At 36.1% G+C, this 12273-nt stretch overlaps 1 protein-coding gene across 3 annotated transcripts in view; it reads left to right on the forward strand.

Annotated features, from left to right (window-relative positions):
• The window catches only part of SYT1 (synaptotagmin 1), a 541914-nt gene that overhangs the window by 105087 nt on the left and 424554 nt on the right, over positions 1-12273 (forward strand). For all 3 annotated transcript variants that reach the window (XM_067697425.1, XM_067697423.1, XM_067697424.1), the window contains one exon: positions 7833-7944. The gene's annotated coding sequence lies outside the window, so the exon portion shown is untranslated. The remainder of the gene's footprint in view (positions 1-7832; positions 7945-12273) is intronic.

Here is a 12273-nt window from a genome sequence, read left to right on the forward strand (position 1 = left end):
AAACTAGAATAACAATACAGTGATGTACCCTCCAATATACCATAATTATATGTGCCTTCAGCGTTCAAGAATGGGATTTAGGCTGAAGTGTTTTTAAATTTGAAGTTGTGTTAACTTGATATTAAAAAGAATAATGAGGGTTCGTGCCCCGGTCTGGGAAGATCCCACATGCCGCAGAGTGGCTGGGCCCGTGAGCCATGGCCGCTGAGCCTGCGCGTCCGGAGCCTGTGCTCCGCAACGGGAGAGTGAGAGTGAGAGGCCCGCGTACCGCAAAAAAAAAAAAAAAGATAGGGAGAAAAAGAATAATGATGTTAGTAATGGTAATATTAACGCCAACGCAACAGAGCTTATTATATGCTAACATTTCAAGTAAATTAATTTATCCAATCCTCACAATAGCACTATTGGATAATTATTATTATTATATTTGGTTTTTTAGTTGAAGGAATTGAGGATTATAACTAGGAAGTTCTAAAGACAGAGCACAGTGACAACCAAAAAATAACAGCCTGGGCTTCCCTGGTGGCGCAGTGGTTGAGAGTCCGCCTGCCGATGCAGGGGACACGGGTTCGTGCCCCGGTCCAGGAAGATCCCACATGCCGCAGAGCGACTGGGCCTGCGCGTCCGGAGCCTGTGCTCCGCAACGGGAGAGACCACAACAGTGAGAGGCCCGCGTACCGAAATAACAGTCTGTGAAAGCTCAATTCAGTCCTTTACTGGAAATATCACTCAAAAAAAACCTTTTTTTTTTTTTTTTTTTTGGCGGTACGCGGGCCTCTCACTGTTGTGGCCTCTCCCGTTGCGGAGCACAGGCTCCGGACGCGCAGGCTCAGCGGCCATGGCTCACGGGCCTTGCCGCTCCGCGGCATGTGGGATCTTCCCAGATCAGGGCACGAACCCGTGTCTTCTGCATCAGCAGGCGGACTCTCAACCGCTGCGCCACCAGGGAAGCCCCGAAAACCTTTTTTTCATACAGCATTTATTTTTGTATTTTACTTTCATTAATTTTTTTCCTTAAGTTGGATTTATAGTAAAATAGTAATAGTTATAAATAAGTATAACAATATAAATATTATTTCAACTATTTAAAAGCTCCAATTTATTAAATAGCACAAATGTTAATTATGCTTTTTTGAAAAATTTATTGAAAGGGTATCTATTATATTTATTTTTTAATTGAAGTATAGTTGATTTACAATTTTGTGCCAACTTCTGCTGTGCAGCAAAGTGACTCGGTTATACACCTATATACAGTCTTTTTTTTATATTTTCCATTATGGATTACCAGAGAATGTTGATTATATCAATAGTTCCCTGTGCTATACATTAGGACCTTGTTGTTTATCCACTCTAAATGTAGTAGTTTGCATCTACCAACCCCAAACTGAAAGAGTAGCTTTGAAACAAGCAGCTAAAGAAAATCTAAGAACATCTCAGTGTTCTGCTGATTCTAGCATTTTGTCTCTAGATTTCTAACCTCATCTACGAATTATTGCTCATTCTCTTTCCCTGCTCCACTCATACATGTAAGAAAGTCTGCTAGAACTTGAGCTGTGCAGATTGCTGTGCAGAATAAAATGTTAATCTCTTGGCTTATTCAATCCAAGAATGATTGTAATATACTTACAATGATTGTAATAAATTGAGACTGTGACTGACTCAGATAGGGGCACAAAATTAATTACCTGTCTTTAGTCTTATATAATGTATTTTATATATATATATATATTTAATATTTAGGAAAAGCACACAAGCATGGAAGATACATATATAATACACTATATATAATATAATTAATATATATTATATATACATGATATATATAATATATAATGCATTATATATACGTGCCTTTCATGCTTGTGTGTTTTTCCTAAATCTGTTCTCCCAGTGACTTTTACCTGCACTTCGGATCAGAGTTCACCTAAATTCCCACAGTGGTCAAGTATTGCTAGTGTTGCTAGTTTGTTATCTAGTAGTTAGCATACCACTAACAGTGGTCAGTAGATGATGGCATAAAAAAATGGATCATGTGCATCATGGCCAGTTTTAGCAAATCTCTAGACTAGATTCCTTTCCTAACTAAAGTTATCTTATAAAGAGGTCCAAACGTATCTTGAATAATTTAAAATCAAACCTGAAAATACATTTACAAAAGAAAACAGAAATATATTCATTTGTCCTCAATAACAAAGGAATAGAGAAACTGAAGGCAATCAGTTGAACCAAAACAGGTTGTTAAAATTCACAGTGTGTTCTATGTTGAAATTTTAGAAATAAAAAAGAAAAAGATGAAAGCAGATGCACTGTTTTGTGGATTAAATCAGACAAGAGAGCCAAGGCTTTCAAACTCCTTCTTCTGTCCAATTTACAAAGAATAATGATATAAAATTCTTTGTAGCTTTTATCCCACATTGACTAATATGGTAAAAGATTTCTCCCTAGCATTTTTTTGCTTTAAAAAAATCCAAATAAATTTTAATTCTAACTGAAGTCCTTCCACATTCTATGTTTCGAATACAATTTGCAAACATTTTGTCTTAAATTATTTTTTAATAGGGAAAAAATTTTTGAATGGTGCAAGAGCCTACCTCTCCTGCTTTCTCCCCCACTTTTTGCCTTTGCACATTGCAAACAAGATTCTTCTTACGCAATTATCTTACAGGGCATCTTGGCATAAGGATATTCAAATGTAATGATTCTTTACATTTTCATGTCTCAGGTAATTTGGCTGGTATATTGTCTGTGATTTGCTTATACATAAGGTCAAAAACCTGACCCCTGTTGGTAATACATCATAAACTAATCATTTATATTTTCTTTGCCAAGGTTCACTGAACCATTTAACTTACACTGACTACTGCAACATTAAATTTTTCATATTAAAGCAGTATTCAAATTAACCTTTTTAAATTACACTATAAAAAAGTGAATTTGCGTAAGTAAAAATTAAGGGCACCGTAAGCAAATAAGTTGGGCAGTTTTTCTTGGGAAAACTGTAGCTTAAGCACATTCCTCTAGATTATTTAAGCTGTTTGTTGTGTTACAACAATTTGTATCTAACCCAGTAAAATTTATAGTACATGTGTTCAATGGAAGAAAATAATTGATAAATTAAACATCTCACTCTGTGGAAGCAGTCTATTAAAATTACTAACTTATTAGACATTTTGTCTATGAGCTTTTATGAATTCATCTATATCATAAAAATATAATCTTTTAATATTACAAAATTTGAAGTACATATATTTGATTAATTCCTCTAAGTTCCCCTGTCAAATAAATGGTACCAGAGAGCCCTTTATCTGTATCCATTTCTAAATTGATAATAACTAAAAGGATTTAGAGTTTTGTGAAAATAACAAGAGAATTTACTGAAAAATGATTGACTCTTACCCTAAAATGAGTGAACCTAAAGTCTAAGAGAAGTACGTTAGGACAAATATATTTTGCTTTCAAGTTAGGTTCCTCATCTTTTATTTTTTTATTCATTTACTTTGCCCAAATAGGTTTATTTATACCTTTTCCATAAGCTACAATTATAAATACTTTTTTTTAAATTGAAGTATAGTTGATTTACAATGTTGTGTTAGTTTCTGGTGTATAGCAAAGGATTCAGTTACGTATTTGTGTGTGTGTGTGTGTGTGTGTATACATATATATATTCTTTTTCATATTCTTTTCCATTATGGTTTATTATAGAATATTGAATATAGTTCCTTGTGCTATACAGTAGGACCTTGTTGTTTATCCGTTTTATATATAGTACTTTGTATCTGCTCATCCGAAACTCCTAATTTATCCCTCCCCACCCCCTTTGGTAACCATAAGTTTGTTTTCTATGCTTGAGTCTGTTTCTGTTTTGTAAATAAGTTCATTTGTATCATAGTTTAGATTCCACATATAAGTGATATCATATGATATTTGTCTTTCTCCTCCTGACTTACTTCACTTAGTATGATAATCTCTGGGTCCTTCCATGTTGCTGAAAATGCCATTAGTTCATTCTTTTTTCATAATTGAGTGGTATTGCACTCAGTTGTTACGGTAGTATCTTCTCTATCCATTCATCTGTCGATGGTCATTTAGGTGGCTTCCATGTCTTGGCTACTGTAATTAGTGGTGCTGTGAACACTGGGGTGCATGTATCTTTTCAATTTAGAGTTTTCTCCAGATATATGCCCTGGAGTGGGATTGCTAGATCATATGGCAACTCTGTTTTTAGTTTTTTAAGGAACCTCCATGCTGTCTTCCGTAGTAGATGCACCAATTTGCGTTCCTACCAACAACGTAGGAGGTTTCCTTTCTCCACATCCTCTCTAGCATTTATTACTTACAGACTTCTTAATGATGACCACTTTGACCGGTGTGAGGTGATGTCTCATTGTAGTTTTGATTGGCATTTCTCTAATACTTAGTGAAGTTGAGTATCTTTTCATGTGCCTGATGACCATTTGTATGTCTCCTTGGGAGAAATATCTGTTTAAGTCTTCTGCCCCCTTTTTGATCGGGTTGTTTGCTTTTTTGTTATTGAGTTGTATGAGCTCTTCATATATTTACAAATACTGTTTTGAATGACGAATCACCAGAAGCACATTTTATTAGTCTAATAAGCTCTACATTAGCATGCAAAGCTGACCTGGCATGAAAGTAATTTAGGGATAAAAATAATAGCAAATGATTGCTAGCATCAGGAGACAGTTTTCTAAATTATCCATTCATTTATACATTCAACATGTATTTGTTGAGCTACGACTGTATAGAATAGTAGCCAAATGGTGTTCTAGGCACTAGATATGCATCAATGAACCAAACTGAAAAAACCTCGAGCTCTTACAGATTTTTGAAGAGGTGGTCGTGGTGCCAGGAAGAAACAGACAAGCATATATGCAGCATAATGATAAGTACTGGGAAGAAAAATACAGTATTACTGAAAAGTGAAGAAAACAAATAAACCTAGACCTATTCAACATCAGGGAGTCAGAAAATTAATTTTTAAATCAATACGATAAATTTCACTCCTATGAATAGGTAAAAGAAAGTTGTTGTTTTTTTTTAATAGTGATAAATATCCTCACCCCAATCCATTCTCCAAAGAGTAACTAAAGGGAGTCGATGCTTCAGTGGCTTCCAGGGTCCCCTCACCTAGAACCCTCATCAGAGGCTGCCCCATGCCTGCCTCCAGCCTTGATACCCCCATGCCTCTCCGTACTCACTACATTTCAACCACATAGACCCTTTGTGTCGTCCTTGTTCCTCAAGCATACGGAGCTCAGGACTTTACACTTATATTGTCATATTTTGAATCTACCCCTTTACCCCATCCTACCCGTAAATCCAGCTAATTCCTGAATGTGATTTCTGCAAGGAAGCCAATTCTGGATGAAGCTCCCCTGCTCTCACTTTCCCGGCATCTTTACCTGTCCTTTTTGGAATTTATTACATGTAAAGTGTGTAATGACACATGCTCTGTATGTATGTTTTTATCATCTCTCTCTTTCATTAGCCTGCAGTCTCCGCGGGGCGAGGTGAGGTGGGCACTAGAGGCAGCCGTTTGTTTCCTTTGCCAGTGAGTGTTCAGTGTCTTGCACCCTGCCTGACACGAATAAGCATTTAGAAAATCACTTCTGAGAGAAAGAATGAATTTCTATAAAAAATGTCTTAAGTTTACAACCCATGGTTTTATGTAACACATTGCAAAGTGGGTTCTGGTGGGAGCTGGTAATATCCTTTTAAACCATGTGACTGAGCTAAATCTAGTTGAATCTTTTGTTTTTAAATCTGTGTTACATACTGTTTCTGCCCCGGACTCTGCTGGAAGTCTACTGCTTGCTTGTAGGCTCACAGTCCCAATGACAGATGTTTTTTAATCTTTGCTATTTGGCTTCCAAAATGGGTATATATTACTAACTCATGTATTCTCACCAACATTTAGAAAATGACCCTGGGGGCTGTGCTCTGAGAAATCAGATACTTTCTGGGACCTGTAGCCATGGGAAAGAGGTTTTGAATGCTTTCTGGTGGGAAAAGCCATTTTATGCTTGGAACCATTGTTGAAAAGAAGATCCAATTGTGAAAAGCCACAGTTGTGTAAACTATTAAAAAATTCCAGGGAGTGACATAGATCAGGACTTTATTGTTTTATCCTCTTACTTCACGTGTGTGTGAAGGGCACACACATAGATGTGCATAAACACACAGTGTTGGTGATGTTTTCTGCTTCATTCCACATGAGAACTTAGAATACTCCTAGAGGATGGGAAGAATCCTTTATCGATGCCTACCACATCCTACATCTCCATTGTGACACTTATCTATGTGTAGTAATAATTTATTTCCTTACCTGTCTCGCCAATTCTTTTAGAAGCAAGAAACTTTCATTTTTTATCCCCAAAACCTGGCCAACAAAAAGACAGTCCACAATAGACACTCAATTAATATTCATTGAATGAATCGCAGATTATAAATAAGTACCTATAATGGAAATAGCCTGAGCTGGAGTCAACCTTCCCTTGTCTATCTCAGCCAGGCAAAATGGAGCTCAGAAACCACTCAGGGAATTACACTGTCTTATGCAGCATCTTCTCCTTTAAACCAACAGCTAAGGTTTTCCCAAACCCAGAAAACCCCCAAAAGATTTTCCTACATGGATTTATGCCAGAACGATTCTGGTCCATTAGTTGGCAAAGAGGACTCCATAATAACTTCAGAGGAACTGTAAAATTCTATTCAGAATATAATGAAAGCTGCGTGTATTGTGTATTCATTTATCTTGAAGTAGGAAAGCTTGAATCCTCAAATAACAGGGTGTTGCCATATTAGCTTCCTCCAGAAAACTGAAACTTCAACTGTGAAGAGAGCAGAATGGTCTGATTAGTATCAGAGCTGCTGGAATCTGCAAAGCCTCCATTCTTAATTGGAGCTGCAAGATGCAGCTGATAACTTAAAGTCTCCCTCTGTGAGTTTCTGCATTCATGGATGAATTCTGTTACTTTAGTGTTTTTGAGATTCCATATTCTAAAATCATTATTTAAAAATCTCAAATATAAGATAATACCATAGGTTGCCCTGTAGCTAAGAATAAATAAATACAATAGAAGAGTATATTAAAGAAAACAGAAAGAATAAAAGGAAGAAGGAAAGAAAAGAAAAAAGAATGGAAAAGAAAGGAGGGAGAAGAAAAGGACAAAGGAAGCAAGGAAGGAAGGTACTATTAGAATATTTGATAGATCTCCTCCCCAACTCAGATGTTTTTGTATGTGCAGTATTTCAATGTCCTTCCTAGGTACATACAATGCCTTTCTTTTTTATTAGCACGGCTGCAGCTGCTGTTGCTTGCAAAGAGGTTCACAAATCAAAATAGACTCAGTTAGCTTTTCAATAATTCTAAAATATGGGGGAACACTGCCAGAGAAGGACAGCACTCCAGTATCCTAAACAAGGAGTCTTGTCAGCAAAACAAAGTATGAATTGCTTAGAGATAATCCCCCCGGGTGGTAATTCCACTGGGTGCCTTCTGTGGCGGCACACGCTCTTTCTCCTCTACGGAGCAATGCCATAGAACAGGCTATGTCAGAAGAAATAGGAAAAAAGTTGCTTTCTTGAAACATTTCTTCTTCTAGATTTTTCTTTATGTCCACATGATTCATACCTCTTGGTTCTTAGCCTGGAGCACGTAGTGCAACCAGGAAATGAGGAAGCTAGAGCTGGCTGTGAATAATGAATGGGCCACATCAGCAAAAGTCTATATACACACTCAGTAGCAAAGGCGGGTGCAGAGTTGCAGGCCAGCATTTTTATGAATTTTTTCCATTCTCCTCTTTCTCTCAAAGGAAACCAGGAAAACAAGAACTAGCAAGAGCTTGACAAACGCCTGGCTTTGAATTGGAGACCATTCACCTGCCTATTGCTTCATTCCTGGAAATTTCATTGCAACTAACTAAGGTACGTGGAAAAAAAACAGAAACTTTGATATGTTTTGTTGATGAACTTGTGATATGTGGAAGAAGAATGCATTTGTGCGGAAAATTGGAGGACTGTATCTCTTACTTCAAAAGAATGTTTAGTATTTGTCATGTCTTTTGAAATTATTACTAGTATTAACGCCCTTGACGTGCTAGTTTAGTTGATGGGGCACTGGCCGCTTATATAACATTTTGCTTTCTCCCACTCTCGTTTTGTACTTCATCAAATCCAAAGTTGTCATGGTTCATTATCTGTAGATGATCTTGAGCAGCCTTGCATTCTAAAAGAATATGCCACAGCATCTGCCTCTGTGCTTTTGTGCCCTGCTGTACGGATGATATTTCAGCAACAATATTGGGTAAGGGGTGGGAGTGGAGGCACATTTGTCTCAGGCTGATGTTTCTTTGTGCCATACTATGCCTTACTCTTTCCTATATGCCTAATTCAACAATGAAGTACATATATCACATTGTGACTATTACCTATGTTAGAGTACATAATCGAGGTTGTAAAGTATCTGCTTGAATGTCCCAACTCATGAATTCCATCAAATTCAATTATCATTCTTAGACTCTTCATTAACCAATCAAATTGCTTCTTTGGTCTGTCATTTCTAACACCCTTTCACTCGGCATAACCACAATTCTCTGAAGTAAATTGGAGGTGATTAAATTATCTCACCAATCATTATTGGAAGTCTCATGTTACTGAAGTTTTGGATTTCTAAAGAATCGTCTTTCACATGATTCTCATTGTATATAGGAGAAATGATGTTATAGTATGAGGCCGTGTCTTGAACTTTATTCTGCTGTTTGTATCTTAGTTTCTTCCTGAGGAAGTTGGCTACAATAGGTCTCTGATCCTAAAATCATACAGAAATAAACCAACTATACACTCCTATAAATTCACCATCTTATTAAATAAATCTGTCCAGTAGGCTTGTGTTGTAACACAGTTCTTCACCTTTGGGGAATGAACCATTTGAATGCTGGACGTTCCTCTTATATCTGATGCAGTATGATTTTAGAGGATCACAGTTGTTATTGCTGAAACATGTTTTTTGCTAATTTTTATAATTTCCTTACATAGATTATTAAAACAAAGGAAGTGGTTCTGAAGTGCATATTACCTAGAATCAAAAGTTTCTTTCTTAGGCAATAATTGTCAGTGCTAATATATAATGGTTATTTCAATCATTTTATAATGAAAGGCACAGCTGATGATCTGACAGTGTGGTTCTTACCATGCAGTTCTTAAAATAGTCCCATTTTATACGCTTCTACTTTGTATGTTAGAAACAGTTTCATCTTCTACTCTGCAAATATTTCGAGAAACATCTCAAAATGTAACCTGAAGCCAACCTAAGAAAATATCTATTCCTGGGTTCCATGCCAGACGTACTTAATCAGAATCGTTGTGAATGGGCTTTAGAACCAGCATTTTAAATATGTGTATCAGATCATCCCAATGCACTCCAAAGTTTAAAAACCACTACTCTATAATATGACAGCAAGGAAACAGCCAAGTGGAAAACATTTTAAAGCTATAGACATATAATTAATATAAAAATATTGAAAATAAATTAGGATTTTGACTTTTTTCCTACATATTTTTATTTCCTAGGAGTGTACAAAGGACTTTAGACTGTTTCTTTCCCCTTTCATTTGAGTCATAAATATTTTGAAATTAAAAATTAAATGTTAAAGATGTTAAGGGTATGAATGTCTGTCAATTGAAAAGTTTCCCAAAGTTGCCAAATAATAAATGATCTCATAGTAAAGGGTATTAAATTCATAATTGCTACAATTATTTTCACATTTAAATCTTCAGTTTTACAAAGCTTTCTAAATATCAAGTCATTCTTTCAATATTAGATGTCTAATAAGCATCACTTCTTTAAGAATTCCAGCCTGTACTTCTGTTATGGTTTCTACTCATACAAGTCCTGTGGGTGTCAAACTTTCAAAAGATAATTTATTGGTACAACTAAGTAAAACCTTTTGGCTGAGGGTACCCCATTTATTCATAAGTGAATATTTTTCTTTTATCTAATTTTAGTAAGGGAATTTCCTCATAGCTTTATTTTTAATGCAAAAATGTCAGACAGTTTGCCAACTTAACATGCCAAACTCTGAAGTATACATTTAAGTTAGAAGGGACAAAGAACTTTCTTCTGAACCGTGAAACGACAGAATATTGTGATTACCTCTGGCACTGAATGAGAGCAAAAAGTAACATTAGATTTAGTAGGAAAACTGCAGAGACTGTTTGACCCATAAAATTAATTCTTGCTTCCTATCTTGTAGAATCCACTGAGACAAGGGTCTAAAAGGGGAAAATGCTCAAAATCTTTAGGTTTTCAGGTGTACTTACTTTATAAAAGTGTCCTAAAATAGTTGGAATAATTGTCTTCCAAATTCATACGAATCTTTTTATAAATAAAAATATTCTTGGTTTTCAACTGGTTTTAAAAATCACATTTACAATACAGGCAGGCACTAATTTCAATTGGATTGTATTTCAAAAGTTTAATTTATAAGTTATATTTAGAACTCAAAATGTTTTCACACAGAAACGATGTTATAAATGATGTTAGATGCACATTCAATTTTTTTTTTTAAACATGTTGGGGGTAGGAGTTTATTAATTAATTTATTTTTGCTGTGTTGGGTCTTCGTTCCTGTGCGAGGGCTTTCTCTAGTTGTGTCAAGCGGGGACCACTCTTCATCACGGTGCGCGGGCCTCTCTTGTTGCGGGGCACAGGCTCCAAACACGCAGGCTTAGTAGTTGTGGCTCATGGGCCTAGTTGCTCCGTGGCATGTGGGATCTTCCCAGACCAGGGCTCGAGCCCGTGTCCCCTGCATTAGCAGGCAGATTCTCAACCACTGCACCACCAGGGAAGCCCCACATTCAATTTTTTTTAATCCACAAAATTATAGTCAAATTATATGATTTGTAAAAAACGAAAAAAAGAGCTCTAAAGTGGAAAATAGTAGAAAACAATACTATGGGATTCTAAAAAGTAAACCAATTGAACAAAATATTTTTTTAAATTCTTATTTACTTTGAATATTGACACTAAAGAAAAACAAGTTTGGTTATAAAGTAAATGAGAAACTGAAAGAGAGGGTGGGATGTTTTTGTAAAACACAGAGAAACTGGTTATAACATGAGCAGTATTCTCTTGAGCAGAGGAAAAGTAGATGGAGGGAAGAGATGTAGCCCAGAGATAGAGCTTGAGGGGCAAGTGGTCTCAAATATATTGCCAAGCAGTATTAAGCTATTAAATAGACAAGATGCTCATTAATGTTCATGTTTATGGCTCAAGGAAAGAGGTGCATTCAGTTATTTTTAAATGAATAGATACATATTGTAGGTACACATTCATTTAGAAAGCAGATGAATAGAGGAAATGTTTAAGCAGAGACAGCGAGCATGAATGCTAGTCCAATGGACACCAAGGAATGATGGAAAGAGAGAACTGGTGATCTCATAGCCTTCTACCAACAGCTTTTTCTCTGAATGACTCAAGCCGCCACTCAGGGTTTTATTATACCCCACTTTCTAAGGAATTCTATCCTCTGTGTTTTTCAAAAAGTTCAGCATCATGTTCAGTTGGATCAAGTTTACCTATTTGCTGCATTTACCCCTACAGGTGTTTCTTTAATTTGCCAAATATTTCTTGAATATCTACTGTGTTTTAGGCACTTTGCTGAATTTGCTACTTTTAGCCCAGACATTAGACCAAAAAAAATATTTTGTTCCATTTGAATTTTAGTATTTTCTGTTTTACTATTTCTCTTTCTTTCTATTCATTAAATTCGGATGGTTTGATAAAACAGGAAGCACCTGTACCTGGCATGGAGGACAGGAGTCTGAATAGCCCAGGGAATGAGGCCCAAGTAAGGGCTTATCTGTCTTATTCTTCCTCTGTTCTTTGGAAGTCAAGGAAGTCTTAGCAGCTCTGAGTCCCCTTTACCTTCATTTAACCTAAGGAACAAATGGTAGAGGTGGAAAAGCAAACAAACTAAAACTCTTCATTCAAAGAAAAATTGATAATTTCAAAATAAAGGCCCGTAATAGTTAACATCTCTTGTTTTGGTTAAGCCTCACTACTAGGCTAATCTGCAGTGTAAGAAACAAGAAGTTAGATACCTTTCCTAGAAAAAGGGCCTGTAATACTTCATCAGTTCTAATTTTTAGTAAAATAAAATGTCTAAAAGAAAAGTTTCCAGAATCTCTATTACCGTTGAGGTTGAGGCACAACAGAAGTTATCATGTAGGCTCCTAACATCCCTCTTCACTCTG

The sequence above is a fragment of the Pseudorca crassidens genome, chromosome 11, assembly GCF_039906515.1.
Source record: "Pseudorca crassidens isolate mPseCra1 chromosome 11, mPseCra1.hap1, whole genome shotgun sequence".
NCBI lineage: Eukaryota > Metazoa > Chordata > Mammalia > Artiodactyla > Delphinidae > Pseudorca > Pseudorca crassidens.